The following is a 19665-nucleotide window of genomic DNA, read 5'->3' on the forward strand; positions in this document are numbered from 1 at the left end:
CCACCTATTCCTTCTTATAGTAGTAGCCTATTTAACAAATGTAGGGCTTCCAGTTCACAGCTTAGAAAAGTAACTTTTTGGATGGCAGCCCTCAGAATTCCCCAGTGAACATACTCACTGGCCTAATTGTCCAGGAGAAAGGGGAGGGTACAGGAGCTGAAGGCTGATTTCCCCCCCCCCACACACATCCTTTTTTTAACGTAGAGGTTATTTTGCAGTGTTAATGACTACAGTTCAAATCTGTGTGCATGGACCTTCGATATCTGCAGTCCTGTGACTGGGTTTGTGTATAACGTATGGAGAGGAGGGGCAGCCAGCCCAATTGCTAGCTTCCTTTCCATGCATCTACTTTACCCAGATTAAGAGCATCGAAATAGGCAAATGTATTGAACAAAGGATGATTCCCCAGACAGTTACTCATGTGTGCAAATACAACTCCATTCAATCATAGCTGTTTAATTACTCAAGATCAATTTATTTCTGTATTATTATTCTGTTTTTATGAAAGTACTTCTAATATAAGATTTGTCTAAGGACTGAAGCTCTAGCATTTGATCTTGAAAGTGAGGCTGTACCAGGAACATTGCTTGCATGTCTGGTCAGTAGATCGGGGGGGGGGGGGGAGGAAAGAGGAATGAAAAAAGTCCAGGAAAGGGCAGTTACAATAATCATGTAGCTGGTACAGCTCCCCTGCATGGAACTTTATGTTATTTATGACTATTTAGGAAAAAGGCAAATAAAAGAGCCACGTTAGAGAAAGATGCTATAAAAAAGGTTGCAGAGGACCATAGTGTGGAGAAAAAAATGGATACAGATATTTTTCTCTCTCTTCATCTGATTAGGATGGCCTAAAGGAAGAAACACCACAGATGTTGTTGTGCTATGAGAGCAGAACTTGAAAGAGTTACTTTTTGAATTATGAGTCCTAGAGCGCCCGTCGCTTGTCCCAGCTCCCGCCAACCTAGCGGTATGAAAGCATGCAAATGCAAGTAGATAAATAGGGACCACCTCGGTGGGAAGGTAACAGCGTTCCGTGTCAAAGTCGCACTGGCCATGTGACCATGGAAGAATGTCTTTGGACAAAACGCTGGCTCTGTGGCTTGGAATCGGGGTGAGCACCGCTCCCTAGAGTCGAACATGACAGGACAAAAATTGTGAAGGGGAACCTTTACCTTTAACTAGAGTTTTTTAGCCCAAGAATCTCCCAGCACCTGGCTATGATAGCTGGAAGATTCTGAGAGTTAATAGTCCAAAAAGATGTATTCTCAGGGCTGCAGTCTGAAGAGTAACTTGTTTGTTATTTTTAACAATTATCAGTAACAAAATTTCAATAAAGATAGCTGCCGTGTAGATCCACACAAACAGAACAAAACACAGAATCTACAGGTAGACAATGTCTTCAATCAGATCAAGAATGAATTCACAAATTATGCAGGCTTTTGAGTTCTGCTGAACTCTTCATTAGATTTAATGGCACAAAAGTAGGGAGAAGAGAAAAAAGGAAGTCCAAGAAAGAAAGAAGGAAAGAAAGAAAGAAAGAAAGAAAGAAAGAAAGAAAGAAAGAAAGAAAGAAAGAAAGAAAGAAAGAAAGAAAGAAAGAAAGAAAGAAAGAAAGAAAGAAACTGCAGATCCCACTCGCCATCTTGGGAGCAAATTTATTTGCAGATTTCTAGGGCTTAAAAGACATAGCCAAATTTTCAGACTTACATCTCTCTCCCCCCCCCCCAACTTCCAATTGTTTCCTATCTAGGCCAGTGGTTCCCAACTTTAAAACTTGTGTAAAATTTGGGTGATTTCTGGGATTGCAACCCCCAGAAATCCTGGCCAACAAAGCTAGTAGTGAAGGCTTCTGGCAGTTGCAGCCCAAAAACACTTGGGTTACTCAAGGTTGGGAACCACTGGTCTAGGTTGAAAAAGAGTTCTAAAGAATTCAAAAATGTACTTATTTTGTGAATTTATAGTACAGCACATTGTAATAAAGAAACTGCACATGTATACCCTGTTTCCCTGAAAATAAGACCTAACCTGAAAATAAGCCCAAGTATGATTTTTTCAGGATGCTCATAATATAAGCCCTACCTCCAAAATAAGCCCCAGTTAAGTGAAACCCTGCCCTCCCACATGGTGCAGCATTGTGCAGCAACCAGAAGAAGATGACATGACTATAAAATAAAGCATCTCCTGAAAATAAGCCCTACTGCGTTTTTTTTGGAGCAAAAATTAATATAAAACTCTGTCTTATTTTTGGGGAAACACGGTAGCTTTTAGATACAATGGCTGAAATCCTGTTGCGCAAGTTATGCAAATGGCTTAACTTTTAGATATGAATTGTCACGTTACAAAATCTATCTAGACCTTATCCATTGTATATCATATTGTAATTCAGTACACAACATATAATGTCTATGGAGATTTTATGAACGTAAGCATTTTCTTGCAACATTTTCTTTTTAGGTGTCAGGGTTTTTTTTTTTTTAAGTATTTACACATCATTTGTAAAAACACCCAAAGACAGAGAAAGGACAGGAGCATGAGACCGGTGAACTAATACATCTAATCTGTTAATAATCTCCATGAAATGTTTTGTACTGACTAAAGTTCTTGGTGTTCGTTTCTTGCAAGCAGATGAATTCAATGATTTGTAGACAGTTTAGAATTTCAAAAACAGTTCAGGCCAGACTTTCAGAAGATCTTCTGGGTGTTCGGAAAGAGATGACCTCAAAGTTAGCTCACTTTTGAGTTCAAGTTCTGCCAAACAGCATTTTTGATTAAACTTTGAGTGCACCGTCTTGTGTTTAAAACCAAACTGCTAGAAAGAGAGATGCAGAAGTTTAAAATAACAGCATGCAGATTTCTTTTTAGAATTTAAAGAATGAAAAACACTTGAGAAAATATCGGCAGGCAGGAGCAGGAAGAACAAACGGTAACCAAATTGGTTCCTGTGACAAACCATAACATTTACTTTAAACCATCAGCATGCTACTCAGTAAAAGTCAAGCTACTACTCTTTTAATAGATCCCAGGCCTTCTTAAACTCACAGGTCTGCCAGTATTACCCAGGTCAAGAGCAGGTCAAAAAGTGAAAACCCATGTGAAAGTAAACTTTAAGATATCTCCTTTGGAAGAGTTGGTGCAGAGTGTCTCCTGTGTGCAAAATACACTTCCTTTTTGTATGTTAGTATGTGATTTTTTAAACACTTAAAAAGTCACGCTGGTGACAACAAGGAATTGAATACTAATATGGCTTGCAATATGTATGTGACATAAAATTCAAAAATTGAAAAAGCAACTACTGTATTCAATTGCTTTTTAATTTTTTAAATTGTATGTCACACATATATTCTGATTGGGAGGTCCTGTATGCATCTTTAAGCATTTATCACCACAATTTTATGCATGTCTCTTTGGAAGGAAGCTATGTCAAGACAGTAAACTAAGTGTGCCATTGTCTATAAATTAGAAAGGCAAAGCATGGGCCCATAATTGCCTCCCACCTCCTGTGTCCCCTTCTACGTCACACCCTAGCAGTTCAGCATTATGAGGTAGCTCAGGTTGCCCTTTTTTTCATCCTTGTGGTAGCTCCCAATCTTTACCAGCACAGTACCCCTCACCTCTCTCAGTGTCCACAGTGCGAAGTAGCAGAAGACAAAGATTAGAAGCAACGTGTCAGAATCTACTATGTTACTTGTATTTTGATATCTGGGTTGCTAGTTAATCTGGAGTGTCATTAATCCAACCAATACTTTTAAAGAGGCCTAAAACACATGTTTCTTCCATTACATTACATGAGAACCTTGTGGCACATTGATTAAATTGCTGTACTAAAGCTAAAACTGTGTTGATGACCTGGGGTTCAATCCCTGATAACCAGTTCAAGGTTTACTCAATCTTCCATCCTTCCAAAGTTGGTAAAATGAATACCCAGCTCACTGGGTGGGAGGGGGGGGAGGCAATGTGCAACCTGCATAATTAACTTGTAAACCACCCAGAGCATGCTTTAAGTGATATGGGGAGGTATATAAGCATCACACTTTGCTTTAATTGTATGGGCTAGATGGTGGCTGCTGAGCAGTGGTAGTCATAGAAAGAACAATCATATGGCTGGTTGGCACGTGCTATTTTACCATCTTGTATAGCCATATTTTGTGGGTAAGAACTAGCAAGTGAACTTGTGGGACAAAGAGCAAAGGAAACAGTATAATAGAGTAAATGACTGCAATTGAAGGCCTAGAGAGGAGGCTAAAGAGACTGGAGGACTAGAGATGAGTAGGCACTTTCTGCCCTCTATTCTGCCCTGCTTCACTGCACTACAGTGCATTACCTCTCTATCTCTCTCTCTATCTCTCTCTATCTCTGTGTGTGTGTGTGTGAGAGAGAGAGAGAGAGAGAGAGAGGGAGAGAGAGAGGCTCAGAAGAGACACAGATTCTATATCTAGAAACAGTGCTCTCTTAAGAGGAAAAGTTTGTCTGTTGTAACATAAGCTTAAATCAGTCTGTATTTGGCAAATTAGCTTCCACTCTTTTGTAACTGGTCACTTAGGAGGCAGCATGACTTTGTTTGCATGTTTGATGTCTCAGGCACATAGCTGTGAAATGTTTAGACACAATTGCTCTGATGTGAGATCTGAGCCAAGTAGAATTAAGCAATAGCATTCACGGAAATGTGTGGACAGCAGGCTGTGCCTTGAAGTAGCAACAGCAAGTTATTTAATTATGTAGGCAACAAATAACAAGACAAATAGCTTCTTTTTTCTAAGAAGTTGTGCAAGAAAGGGACAAGCCCTGCTTCCCAGATAAAAGAAAGGTTTGTTTGTTTTATTTATATACCACCTTTCTTCCAATAATGGGACCCGAGGTAGTAAAGGCCTTTGTGAAGAGCCTGTAAGAAAATGTTGCACTCCTCAGCCATGAACTATATCCCATTATTCATAAAGAACTGCAGATCATTTTGGCTAAAGAATGCTAGGAATTTTAGTGTAACAAAAGGAACTTTCATAAATTCTGATTCTGATGTTCATTGTTTCATTTATGCATGCTCAAGTATCATAGTATAAATAAAATAAATAAATATAAGGTGGAGAAATTGGAAGGTTCTGTTATAGAAGTGAGTGGGGAGGCTTTGTAAATAGAATTTACTCTGTCCTGAATACGTAGCACTTTGACTTGTTGCTTCAAATTTATTTGGCTAGTAAAATGGATATTACCTTGCCCTCCAGTATGTTTGTCACACCTTTGGCCAAAGTGAAAGGTCACACACCCACCCAAGCTGTTTTTCATTTCATTTTATGAGTGTTAATGTAGCACCTTATGAATTACTTGGCTGACATGTTCTGACAGCTAAAAAGCATCATCATTTTTTTTCTCTTTCAGAAGAAGGGGAAGAAAAGTAATTGTCCCCCATTTGGGAGATGACTCAGTGGGGAAAAATCACTTTAAAAAAGGCAATTCGTGGGCCCCAGCCTTATTTCCCTGAAGACAGAGTTCACCTATAATGTCCAGGGCAGTTCTGGATGTAAAGGGTGCAATAGGTCTCTACACAAAATTTCCCATGCTTCCTGACCAACATAGAAACATTACAGAGATTTGCCTTCTTATCTTTAAGCAGCCATGAAAAAAATACAAATCTACACACTTTTTACTCTGTGCAAGCACATGCATGAACATGCGCACATGCACAAAAGTGTTGTTTATTGCTTAAATTGAAATTATTGATATTTAACAAATTATTGCCATTCAGAACCTGCTGAATTACTTTCTGGATTATAGTTCTGAGAATTCTGGAAATTATATTCCAAAAAGTAACTTTCCCAGTTCTGCTTCAGCATTATCCCAATATTTCAGTTATGCTTTTAAAATTGGCACTCAGTGGAATATAAAACAGACTTTTGATTCCCACTCACCCCCGCTGGATTCTAAAAGTACTACATAGTATTACATAGTTTAATCTGCTTGCCCCTTGAACTAAAGTAATTTGAAACACTGTAAAATACATCAATTTTCTCTGTTTGCTATCCTGTTATATACCCTTGCTTGACAAGTCCCATTCAACCCAATGGAACCTAATTCTGAATGGATATGTATAGGTTTACACTGTCCATTTCTGCAGGAAACTACAGGTTGTCCAGTTAACTTTCTTTGGACAAAAAATTATGTATTTTTAGATTATAGAATTAACCTGGAATACACCCATCTATTCCCTCTCATGAAGAGACAGTTGTTGGAAGAACTTCAGGTGGGGCCAGTCATTGCTTGAGACAGAGCAGCAAGTGGAGCGTAGTGAATCAAGCTGCTCAGAACCCAAGGTCAGTCATGTTATTGCACCTATGGAGGCAAATGCTGCTTTAGCATTAAAGATGTAATACTAATAACTGAACTGTCTGCAGCCCTTTTACAATCTGCACAATAGTTTGAGGAGAGTAGCAAACATGACACTGTATATCTTGAGAACATATGCCTACAGTAGCTATTGTAAGGAATCTCCCTTATACTAAATCCGACCACTTGTCCATCTAGCCTAGTATTGTCTGCTCTGACCGACAGCAGTGGTTCTTCAAGATTTTAGACAGAAGTCCATCTTTGCCCTTCCTAGAGATCCCTGGTATTCCTTTACGGTCTCTTACCCAAGCCCTGTCCTGATTAGATTGGGCTGTGTTTTTTCAGGTATGGTAGGGTGGTATTTTGGACAGAGATGGATGATCATAATGTTCTCAGTTGGCATCTTTTCCTTCCCTGCCAATACTCACTCACTCATTCTTCATCTGGGCCCAGTTCCCAGGGTGGGGGTGTGGAGAGAGCAAGTGATGACTGCTGTAGCTTCTCCTTACTCCCATCACTCAGATGTACCTTCCCAAAAGCTGGTGGTGGCAGGGCTGTTTGTCAGCTGTCCACTCTGTAAAGCATGGATCTTGGCAGATTCCCAGTGATTCCAACTCTCTGTTTTAGCCCTGAATGTATTTGGAGGGATGTGCTGGTATAAAATATTTGAATAGGGAGAGTGAAGAACCATGAGTCTTCTTGAAATTGTTGGGGGCTGAGATGACCCAAGACCTTTTGCTGCATGAGAGATAAAAAGGAAAGCTGGTGCTGGCAGTTGGATCTAATGGCAATTCTTTATGATCCCACAATATCCTCCAATACAAAGGAAGGCAGCAGACTAGTTAAAAGGGTACAGGGTGATCTTAACCGACCAGATAGGCAGGATATAAAATCAATCAATCAATCAATCAATCAATCAATCAATCAATCAATCAATCAATCAATCAATCAATCAATCAATCAATCAGATATGTGACACACAGCTCTATCTCTCAAGAGGTACCATAGCACACTGACTGGCATGCTGCCTGGTTCCTGCTCATTCAAATGCTGCAGTATAGGAGCAGCTGGCATAATAACCAGGCATTGGTTCAAGAGAGTGAAAACTTTTAGCTGAGGGAAAGTCAGGAGGGATGTCTGTCAATCAAGATGGCTGTTTCCTTCCACCTAATGTGGGGATGGGCAAAGTGTGGCCCATCCACATTTTGTTATTGTTCAACAAGGTGTGGATGGCTGCACCTTGCCCACTTTTGGTTTAATGGTAGGGCTGGCACTGAAACAGAAACAGAAGTAGTGCCAGGTGTCCACTGGCCTCCCACATTACCCTGCGTACTCTCCACCCCAGTCCTGCCATGGCCACCCTCCATCTTCCCCATATCCCAAATGAAGGCAGCCTTTCTCATCTTGTCTCTTTTTGATTCATAATTACATCAAATAACATAAGGGACTTGAGCTATAGTACATCACTTGGGCAGTTTCATGGAATCGGAGATACTCATCTGGTGTAAGGAACGTAGAATCTTGCAATTTGAGGCAGCTTAAAGTGCAATACAACATGGTGTTTATTTGGAGGTTACATCTGAATGTCTTCAGTAGATCTGACTCTCTACTGACTCCATAGGATAGCAACTGTGCAGCATAATCTTGTGCCTATTTACTTAGGAGTCAATCCTGTGGTGGCCCTTGCAATTAAGCTTCAGTCTGAACAGTATAAGGACTACAGCTTTAATACCCAGTATGTTTATGTGCTCTGTTGGTTTGATCTCTGAGGACTCAAGGTCTCATTTGTTTTGATTCTCCCCAAACCTATCACCATTCTAATTGCTGTTTGCACTATGTATTTATGCCTCTAACATAAACTGTTAAATAAAAATGTTCTTTAAATTCCTGTACAATTGTAATCCTGTAATGAATATAATATATTCACAAACTTTTGTGAGCTCTCAGAAGAATGACGTTGTCCCTTCATATATCATTCCTATCCTATCTTCTGCATAAAAGACACAAAATCCACAGGGCATTCTGTTTATTTACAAGGGACCAGCATGTGTATTTTTATAACTTTTCTGCTGTCATAATGAATTACCAGCTCTAAAAGCTGTTTTGTTGGCTTTAGTAAAAATCAAATGAAACCCAGCAGGAGTTCCCAGAGTGCATTGTCCTAATGTGTAAAAATGCTGCCTTGATGACAGATCATACTGTTTTTATTAAAGCTGAGAACACAGACTTTACTTTGCATTTTGACCTGAGTGCTTTACTGTCAAGGTGATTTTATTTCTACAAATTTTTCTTCTGCAGGCCTCATCAACGATTCACCATAAAACATTAGACAAATTCCCATCACCTGTATATAATTAAGGCTGCTTCGGATGTGCTGCCCATGACAACTAAGAAGATGTTTTTTGGCTTTGTGTAAAAAAGAAATCCACTTAGTCATGTTCATCCAAGACACACAGTCTCCTTTTTTTAGTACCTGCCTCCTTTCATTCTGTTAAAGCTGATAAGGACATCAGTGAAAGGGTTGTACATTCATACATTCGTTTGTAATGTTTCACAGTCACACAACTGAAAATGAGTTTCTTTTTTTCCCCTTTTCTTAAAGAAATAGACATAATAACTCCTTAAATACCAGCCACATGGGGCAATTTGATGCTAGAGAAGCTGAATGCAATGAAAGCTGGATCCATATGTACTTAGAACAGTCAACCCCTATTGAGTTAAATGAGACAAGTGTGTGTTGGATTGCATCCGTTTTAATTAAATTCATACCCTGTATTTCCACTAAAAATAATATTCAAGGTAGCTAACAATGATAACATAAAAGATAAAATACAGAATTATAATTAAAACATGAAAGAAAAACATAATGATAAAAAAATTGTGTGATGGGGCCCCAACTTTGCAATACTCTCCCAAGGGAAATCTGCCTAGAATTTAGGTTGCATTTCTTCGGCACCAGGTTAAGGTATTTCATTTTTCCTTGGCATTTTAATGAGCTGGAATTTAAATATGATTGGTCTGGTAAGCACATTGAAAAATATTTTAGTCATTTAGTGTGATGGTTCAACATCACTATGTTGTGTTTGGATATGGCAGGTCTACATGTATGGTGTTGTGTCCAAACCAGTATCTCAGATTCTGCAGCCAATATTTCTTTTCCCATTAATTTTGTCCCAAATGATCACTCATGACATTCTCTCCTCCCCACTCCCCATTGAATTGCTCAAGTATTCTAGCTTGCTGTATTTATTGTGCTGTGCAATTAATTCGTCTTTTAAAATATGCTTTATACTTCCTTGTTGGTCTCCCTCTTGTTCCAGGGAATTCTTAGCTTGCCTTTCCACCAGGAATGAAAATGCTAAAGACAGAAGAAGGTTTGAAAATGTCCACAACTCGATTGAATACAAATAGCATGCCGTAAGGAAGTTATTCAAGCAAGAAAACAGAGCATTTGAGGAGCCTCAATTTCATGAAAGGAATTGACAGCATGTCCAAATTCTCACACGGTGAGTACCTCTTCGGTAAAACTACAAAAGTTGGTCTCAGCTCCAAAGTAAAGGAAAAGACTCAAGAAATGCCCTTTGGAAACCTGGCATTTGCCGTTTATTATGTTTTGCTGCCAGTAGGAAGATAGACCAGTTGTCGTCATTCTCCCTTATTTTGGGTGGGGAGAGCAAAGATTTTTGTCCAAGAATGTTGGGTAGCTGTGGTTGTAATGGTGATGGTGAAGTGGTGATTATGCAGTAAACCCATGTTTCAAATGTTTTTATCTTTTCTCTAGCTGACTATGTTAAAATCCATAACGCTATACTGTACAAATATAACCAAGAATATATACAAACACAACCGAGGATATTTTCCAACCAGTTAACGCTTTTGTTGCATGTTACATTTTTCTTCTTAAGGAATGTGCTTTGGGATAGCTCTATTTTGATTCTTATTGTACGATCATGATCCCACTGTTCATTCAACCAGTTTCGAAGGTACTTACATTTGCCAACACACTGCATGGTATGTTTATATTTTGGATGCTGAGCTAATAAATGAAGCAACGGACTTCAAGCAACAGACTTGAACAACTGGTGTACAACAACTTGTTCTGAAAGTGTTTTTCCTTTAACTGTGCATTTGTTTTTAAGTTCCTAGATATGCTGATGGAGAAGATAACATAATCAAGAAGACATACCCTCTTGCTGAACCAGAAGACAATATAATGGCATTCTGGTGAGAAAACTTGGCACTCCTACAAATATCCAAATGAGCCAGTGACCAGAAATCTTTATCATGCCAATCTATCTGTAGTCTGCTCCTATGTGCAATTTCCTAAAGGTTCCTTTACATAGCATATTCATTACTGAGCTCATAGGATTTCAGGATTGAGGCTTAATTTGGCATGGGAGGGCAAGGTGTGTGTGGTGTCTGTGCTGCTGTCCAACTCATTGCCTATTTCTGTCAGTGATTATTGAGAAAGGGTGGGACCCAAATGCAAATCTGCAAAGAGTATCCCCAATCCTCCCTAAGCCCCGAATGTACTGTACCTAAAAATATGTTGCTTCAAGTGACTGCTTCAAATGCTTTTACAGTCTGGTCAGCCCTGCAGAGATGAGATTGCCAGAGGGCATGGAATTAACGAAATCTAAATTACCATGCTGCCTGAAGAATTGCCAGCCTAACAAGACAGCTACACCAAGGATACAGTATTCAACACATAATAAACTCAGAGCACCAAAATGTAGCTAAGTATCTTGCAGACACAGTACAGGAGTACAGGTTAAACAACAGTAAAAATGCAACCGTTTCATTTTGGAAGATCTCAGCAGGTGGACAATTAGCCATATTATTTATGGAGAAATCACCAAGACTTCCTCAGGATTTTAGTCAGTTCTAAATTTGTATGGCTTAGGGTGGAAAGGTGGAATGACTAGTGAATCTCCCTACATTTATGGTATGCTACCATTACTCTCACCTCAATCTTTAGCAAGGACTTCTATAAACTATATCTCATTTGGTAAATTAGATGTGTATTTTGTATATCCAATTGGATATCAAATTATAAATCAACGGAGGTTTCATAATAGTGCGCCATGTCCTATACTGGCATGCTTCAAGGAATGACATTCATTTGCCTTGGACAAAATGTAGTTTCATTTAGAAATTATTGTGGGATGGTGAGGGCTCCCTTCTAAGCATACTTTCAAGAAAAAGCAGGCAAGAAAAAGAACAAGTCAGTCAAATGACTGATCTTTCACTTTTATCCAAGGTGGAGTTTCCCAGCAAAAGTAGAGATCTGGAAGGTCATTCCAGCTATCTTCTAATGTATACAGGATGAAGTATTTGAAGAACAATGTTCCTCAGCATCTGCCAATATAGGATTTCATATTGCTTAGGAAGGCTGTGCTTGTGATGCCCACAAGGGTGACCACATGTGGCATGATTCAGTCCCAGTGGGAGATCTGAGTTTGCTGCTTATTGTTTCATTCAGACACCAGATGCGATACTTTTGTGCATTCTCATGAGTTAATCAAGTGTTTCATGTGTCTCACTGCTGATTATTGTTGATTATTTTATTATTTTCTATTATATATCAGTGATTTTAAAATTATGGTCTTAATGGTGCTTGCATGTTATACTATGAATCATATATGTAGTGAGAAGGGGCAGGATATAAATAAAACATGGATAAATTACAGGATGGATAAACTGCAGAAGCTGCAGGATGCCTGCATGAGTAGATATAGTTAAGTTGCTGCTCATTGAAATTCCATGTACATGACACAGAGAAGAAATATTCGATTTGCTGTTTCATGTCTTTATTCTGGAGTGTGGGAGCAACCATAACACCTAGTGATGTTACCATTGTCATTATGCACTAGACAGGATAATGTTACATTATGATGCATAATTTCAGGATGCCATCATGGAAGTGTGGTATGAGAGGCATAACTTGCCAAAATGAATGCATGTTTCGAAAAGGAGACCAGAAAATAAGGTAGGAAAAAAGCAGATTAATTTTTTTCTGGGAAAATAGGGAAAAAATACTAATAATCAAAATCACAACAGTTTCCGTGTATTTATAATTAAAGTGGAAATTAAATTAATGCATTTAGTAATAAAAATTATCATACAGTGAAAAGATGCTGAAGGATAATATATATATTAAGTGTACCAAGCTGTAGATGGAACTATATATCTTCCTTTTGGTGAGCAGCTAGTTGATCCATCTCCCACTGCAGATTTGTATGCTGGTCTTGGGAAGAAGCAGCTGCTGACAGAGTTTAGTAGAAAGATAGGCTTCAGTTTTCTTTCTACTTTGACACTCCAGCTGACTGAATTGCTGATGCAACTACTTCTGTGGGATTCAGCAACTGTTCATTTGCCCTGTTTCCTTTCTTACACAGCTTGCACATTTGGTGAACAGCTAGTTGACTGAGCAAACTGTGCACTATGCAGTTGCAGCAGTTTGATATCACTTTAACTTCTATGGAATCCTGGGACTTGTAGTTTGAATTCTTTGTGAGAAATCTCGCTGCACTAAGTCTAGGGAATTCCCTAGCAAGGAATCCTACATACTGCAAATTTGGAATCACCAAACTGCAAATCCAGGATTGCAGAGGATACTGCCACAAATGTAAAATGGCATCAGACTGCTGTAATTGTATAGCATAGAGAGTTTTGAAATTCTGTTGCCTAGCAGAGTAAGTTGCTTAGCACAGTAAGAAAGAGTAAACCTATTAAATCAGTGGGGATTTGGTGAGTCAACTCGTCCTCACGTTCCACTGATTCAGTACAGCCTACTTTAATTGTAACTTGTGTGTTACATGTGATCAAGATGGAACTGTCTTATAGCAGTAATAGGGCTTTCAAAGGAAGGGAGATATTTAAGGAATGGTTTTACCAATTCCACTCCCCCAGTGGTTTTCCATGGCTGAATGGGGATTTGAACCCTGTTCTCTTGAGCCCTAGTCCATCACTAGGCCTACTACACCACACTGAGAATCACAGTTACAACTTATTCAGTCAATATCATCTACTTTTGCTATAAATATACCTGGATCTTGGAGACTAGTGATTCCATTATCTAATTTATACTACTGACAACATGAACATAATTTTTAAAAAAGAAATCCTACTCTGCTTATTGAAGTGGCACAGTAAGTGCAAAATCTCAGATTCCAGGGTACAAACCATCAAGACTTTTACACTTCAAATTTGTAGTTTAATCACATTTCCAGCTATCTCTTCTGACAATACAAAAGAAACAACAAATGCTGTGTGTCCTAATATTGCATCAGTGTGGAATCTAATATCCTAAATATGTAGAGCCTCATGTTTTTCATGTCTCCAAACACAGAGACATTTTGAGACCTGGAGAGAAAAACCTCAGTGGAACCTTGACTTGTTTATAAATATACTTTATTGGGCTGGGGTAAGGTAGCCTCTCCACTCTCCAACCATCATTCCCAAATGTTAAGAGCCAGATGCAGTGAAACTGTTTGGTAGTGCAAACTGCTGAAAGGCTGTGCAATGCACAATGTCGGAGGAGAGGACAACAGGTGTTGACCAGCTGGTAACCTAGGCAACAGTGTGGGCTAACTTGTGGTCAGCTGAGGGAGGGGGAAGGGTATTGCATGCATCCCTGTGTGTGGGTCTCTAGGTAAAAAAGCCAAAGAGACACATGAGGATTTATCTCCAGAAGAAAATAAGTTGCTCCCCTCTCCTGCAACTGTATGGGTGGCAGTTGAGGCTTCCAGGATAAAGAGACAAATGATTCTAAGCCCTGAGGGAACAGATTAAGGCCTAGGCTTAAGGGCTAAGAACTTGCTATCCTTTGTGAAACCTACAGTGGATGCCCAGGCCTAGTCAGTTCTACAGGGAACCAAGAATGATAAAGAACATTTTGAGCTCTTTGACAGCTAGCAGAGGTAAAAAACAAAAAGAAGGAAAGAGAGACCTATAAAGGAATATTTGTATTAACATTGTTGCCTTTATGGCAGCTAATTTTGCTCTTTTTTCCTGTTTTCCTGTCAATTGTCAAAAAGGCTTGTTGTGTGCAATTTTTCTTTTGATGTTCTGTGCCATGGTGTATGTTTTGTTCAAAAATGTTTTCTAATCTTTTCCCGTGTTGCTTACATGACTCAGGTGCCAGAGCATGCAGCTGACACAGCAGAAAAGAATATTAAGAGTCTGAAACACTGAAAGCCGGGAAGTAAGTGCTTATCTTTCACCTTGAATAATACAGTGGCAGATCCACAGAAACTGTAGACCAAAAGGGACTTTAATAGAGGAAGAGTAAGTGGTGCTCTTTGGCTTCTAGAACCTTCATTGGCCTCTAGGGGCCTCATGGCACAGTGGTTAAATTGCAGTACTGCAGTGAATACTCTGTGGATTCAGGTAGTTGGCTTGAGGTTGACTAAATCTTCCATCCTTCTGAGGCCAGTAAATTGAATACTCAGCTTGCTGGGCTGGGGCAATGTGTAGCCTGGGCATTTAAATTATAAACTACTCAGAGAATGTATTCCTAAAGACTTTCACAGCCGGGATCTGTAGTCTGGCCATATTCTTGAGGTTCTTCTTCCTAACATTTTGCCGGTCTCTGTGGCTGGCATCTTCAGAGGACAGGAGTCAGAACTCTGTCTGTGCTCTGTCTGTATTCAGATAATGCTTTAAGTGCTTTGAAGCGTTAAGCAGCACATTTTGGTTTGTTTTCATTTTGAATCGTGAATTTAAAAAAGGTGCCCCAAAGAGGGTTGCCATCACTAACAGCCCTTCTTCCTTGCTGCTGTCTCTCTCAGCTACTTCTCTTCACTGTCCTGTTATTTACCCTGAGAACACATTCTGTAAAGATGTGACAGCCACAACAAGATGTGTGAAAATGCACTGGCCAGTTTGTGGCTAATGCTTTTTTTTACAGGGGAAGTATTCAGGTTATGCAGGCAGGCAAGCAAGCAAGCAATAATGCTGGTTTGGGGGGAGGTGATAGCAACAGTAGCTGCTGTGGTATGAGATATGGAAGCATGAGGACAGAGGTGAATAACAGATCTGGGACTGTTTTGAGATATACTGTATATGTCTGGCTGGATAGCTCAGTGGTTTAGGTATCTGGCTGCAGAGCTAGAGACTGAGAATTAAATTCCCCCCTGAAAAGAAGAGCCAGCCTGTGTGGCCATGGGCAAGCTGCATAACCGGAGGATGCTCCCAGAAGAAGGGAATGGTAAACCACTTCTGAATACTCCAAATTTTGTATCAAGATTGTAGTCATCTGCCTTAAAGCACACAGCTGGTAAAAATGTCATACAGACCCTAGTTCTTGCTATAATGTTCAAGGGAATCCAGATGAGGTGTTTTTTTTTGGGGGGGTCACTTCATCCTGCTTTCTTCTAGTGCTGGGCATTAAAGATGAGTGCTTGCTACCTGTATGACACACAAGCTGTCCCAGTTTTTTTTTCTAGCTTAATTTGCAGGAGAAACAGCAATATACAATATTCCAGTAAAAGCATGATTGGTGGGGCTGATGATCTATTCCTTACCTGGATTATCTGGCTTAGGATCATAAAACACTTTGTGGGGATACAGACCACAGTAAAGAGGAATTGACTGACTATGGATGATAGTGGAATGCAAGGTAATGAAAGGCAGACGTCTGGCTTTAAACCAAGTAGGAAATTTGGTCTCTGTGTCCTTTTTTGACACAGAAATCATGCTGGCATTGCTATGTTTTTATATAGCACTGCCACTGCTATGTACTGCTAGTTACACAATACACATTTCCCTCAAGACTTGAGTGGTGTCCTAATGGGTCCTTAATAGCTGTGTAGAAATACATGTTCTTAAATGTCATGTGTTACCCTCAGAATAACCCACTTTGGTACCAACAATCCATCCACATTTGAAAATAAATACATATGAGTAGCCATCCTGACCTCTACCAACAGTTCATTTAACACTATATTCTTTCTGTTGATGGTGGTCAGTCAGTGTCCTTGGAGAAATTCTCAAGCAATATTATTTCTTTCCAAGATTCTTAGTGTCTAAACTGTGATTCTGAAAATCAGGGTTACATTTTGGGCTGTGTTAATAATAGCTACTGGTGGGCCATTCATTCAATTTAATTCTTGTAAAAATGGCAAACAACTCTACAGGGTGACTGAATGTGTATATAAGAAATGTGTATATATGTTTATTTTTTGCTATTATTTGTAACAGGTGGAACAGACATTGTGAAATTCCTATTCTGTTTTAACACTGTATAACAGAAGCTCTATCTGGTCTTCTCCTGCACATTTCATATGCATTATATTAGATTTCAATCCATCTGAGAAAGTGCTGGTTGATTTTGCCCTTATTTTGAAATTAGGAGAACAGGTTTGTTGTTCTATACAATTACTTGGAACTACACCGAGTGTAGTAGATAGACTACATGTATTTGGTTAAAAAGAATAAACAATTCCTATTAACTAGCCCCACCCAATATCTTTTATTTGCTTTTTTTTCTTTAATTGTGATGTGGCACATTTCTTGCAAATGGGTGTGAAACACAAGGAAAACAGCAAAGGGGTCCAATCTGATATGATGAGTGCCATTTTTAAAGTGGAGGGCATAGATGCTTAATGTTTAAAATGCACAGATTGCTTTGCAAGCTTTAAATCTATTAGGGCCGGCATACACAACTTTGCACACAGCTTGCCCCTGAAGTAAGTCTTGATTTTAGGACTAAGCCAAGCTGGCATGCAAGAGCAGTTGCTGTTGATCTTTTATACTAATTTTGGATTAATTGTGATCTACAGTGCTGCGTAAACATGCTAACCTAGTGCTTCAGCTTCGGCACAGCTAAACATTAATCCTTCTTAATGCTGTAAGTCAACTTTCAGTCCTTAGAAGAATTTACCTTAATCTCTGGCTAGGAAACTGACTTATTTACAAAACATAATCCAAGAGCTCCAGAATCTTAATGAAAACGTGCACAAAACCTATTTTACCTATGCAGAATTTATACTTCTTTCCTGAATTGAATAGTTGGAAACATTGATCAAGAAGATACTAAGAATTGTTGTGAACATATTTTCTAAATGATATTTTGCATGAGAATAATTCCTTTGTTTTCCCATTAAAGCATTTCAAGTAGTCCAGCTTGGTTTGAAGCAATTCTTCATGGCATTGTATTCAGAGAGGTGTGTGGAAGCAGGGACAGAAATGGAGGAGGTGGACTCTTCTTTGTTGGGAGGCTTATAACATAGGCTAGAACGACAGGGATGCTTTAGCTGTACATTTCTTGCTTTGGCAAAGAATTTAACCTGATGACCCAGATGTCTAGCTGTACAGTTCTATGATTCTATAAAAATATTTAGTGGAAAGATGCTAAATTATTCTGGTTGAAGAGACTGTTGGTAAAGGATGCTATTTTGGAGCAATAAGTACAAAAACCTTTGAAATTTTTCTTTCATAGTCTGAAACAGACTATCCTGTTGTGTAGGCTAAGGCATGAATCCAGCTTGTCTTTAAATAGCAGTAGCCGTATTCAGCAATTATTTAAATGGGAATCATCAACATGCTAACAGGCAGAGGCTAGCTCTGACCCTCCATTGTTCTGCTCAAGCAGAGACAAATATGAAGAGGAAAGCTTTCTGCTGGAAAATCTGGGCTCTTGCTCATACATAGAGCCTCCTCCTTCCCTCTTCAGATATGTCCCTGCTCAGGTGAGCAAAGTCATGATGTTAAACTAGTCACCTCTCTGTATTGATGGAGATAATTCCCAATCAGGGAACCACTGTTCTTGTTTTTGTTTTGGACCTGCATGAAATGCTGGTTTTACACAAACAAAAATCCCACTGTCTGTATAGATTGAGTGGGAGTCAAAATTGTGATGGGTAGTCAATTAATAAAGGGACGTGGTAGTGCTGCGGGTTAAACGGCAGAAGCCTCTGTGCTGCAAGGTCGGAAGACCAGCAATTGTAAGATCGAATCCATGCGACGGAGTGAGCTCCCTTTGCTGGTCCCAGCTCCTGCCAACCTAGCAGTTCAAAAGCATGTAAAAATGCAAGTAGATAAATAGGTACCACCTCAGTGGGAAGGTAACAGCGTTCTCTGTCTAGTCACGCTGGCCACATGACCATGGAAACTGTCTATGGTTTGGAAACGGGAATGAGCACCACACCTTAGAGTCAGACACGACTGGACTAAATGTCAAGGGGAACCTTTACCTTTATTCAATCAATAAACGGTTCTTGTCTTGCTTCATTTCATCAATTTCACTGTGAATAAAGATAAAAAAAAACCTATATGAGTATGGATATGCCTTGTGGTGTTGCGTATAGAGTGACAGACTAGGATTCAGGAGTTTTGGGTCCAGATCCTTGCTCAATCATGGAAACTCACTGGGGATATGGAGCGAGTAAAAACAGTCTTTAAATATCTCACCTTGAAGCCCTATTAGGATTGCTATAAGTCATTTCCAGCTGATGATACATAACAACAACCATATGAGGAGAAGAGCATGCTAGCTTTACTGCTGTCTGTTGTTGCTCTCCATATGTATATAAAACAATAGTCAATATTACATGTGGAGACTATCCATACAATCCAGGACCCTGACAATTCAGGGTCCTGGATTGCACTGAAAATTTCCTTCTGTAGCAGAGGCTTGCCTCTTCAGATAGTTCCTCTCCACACATGGAGAGTGACAAAGGATGAGGTAGAGCTAGAACACTCCCCATCTCACATGTTAACCTTGTTTTGAATGTCTGGATATACGGTCCATACTGAGAGTAAAAACCTCTTTCTTTGTCCATTTATTATGTTCATTTGAGTGCCGTAATGTTTTCTTGATAGATGCGTTTAGATAATATTCCAGAATTATAATAAGTATATATTACTCTGAGTTTGGAAGTCGTGGCTTCAGGCTTAGTAAACTGCATGGGGTCAGAGGTGGGGAGATGGTTTGGGTCAAAAGAGGCAGAAACAATGGGCTTTATCATTTTTTATAATCTGAAGACTATTGCATGTGTCTCTTAGTTGTAAAGTCTTTGGACCACATATCGCATATGCTTTCTATCTTCTATGCTGACATGCTTTCAGAACAAGGCTGGAGAAAGAGATCCAGCTACTGCCACCTCATATGCTTGATAGCTGTAAATCCTCTAGAAATGTACTAGAAGCTTTACCAGGTGCAGAGTGAGCACTCAGGGTCTTTTTATAGAGGGTAGTTATTGAGCCAGCATAATTTGCCATGTTGTATCTTTATTTACTTCTGATCGGCTGTTCTCTGCAGCCACAGCTTCATTTATGACTCAAGTTTTGACTTGAGTTGGTTCTCAATTAAGGTGTGAAAGTTCTTTACGGAATTAATTCTTGAAA

The 19665-nt window shown here is 39.3% G+C and overlaps 1 long non-coding RNA gene across 1 annotated transcript in view; it reads left to right on the forward strand.

Annotated features, from left to right (window-relative positions):
- The window catches only part of LOC144583198 (uncharacterized), a 49509-nt gene that overhangs the window by 8155 nt on the left and 21689 nt on the right, over nt 1-19665 (forward strand). Inside the window, exons 3-6 of the long non-coding RNA XR_013536863.1 lie at nt 9636-9821; nt 10455-10539; nt 12224-12304; nt 14455-14521. This is a non-coding gene — a long non-coding RNA (uncharacterized LOC144583198). The remainder of the gene's footprint in view (nt 1-9635; nt 9822-10454; nt 10540-12223; nt 12305-14454; nt 14522-19665) is intronic.

This window comes from Pogona vitticeps, chromosome 5 (genome assembly GCF_051106095.1).
Source record: "Pogona vitticeps strain Pit_001003342236 chromosome 5, PviZW2.1, whole genome shotgun sequence".
In the NCBI taxonomy this organism is placed as follows: Eukaryota; Metazoa; Chordata; class Lepidosauria; order Squamata; family Agamidae; genus Pogona; species Pogona vitticeps.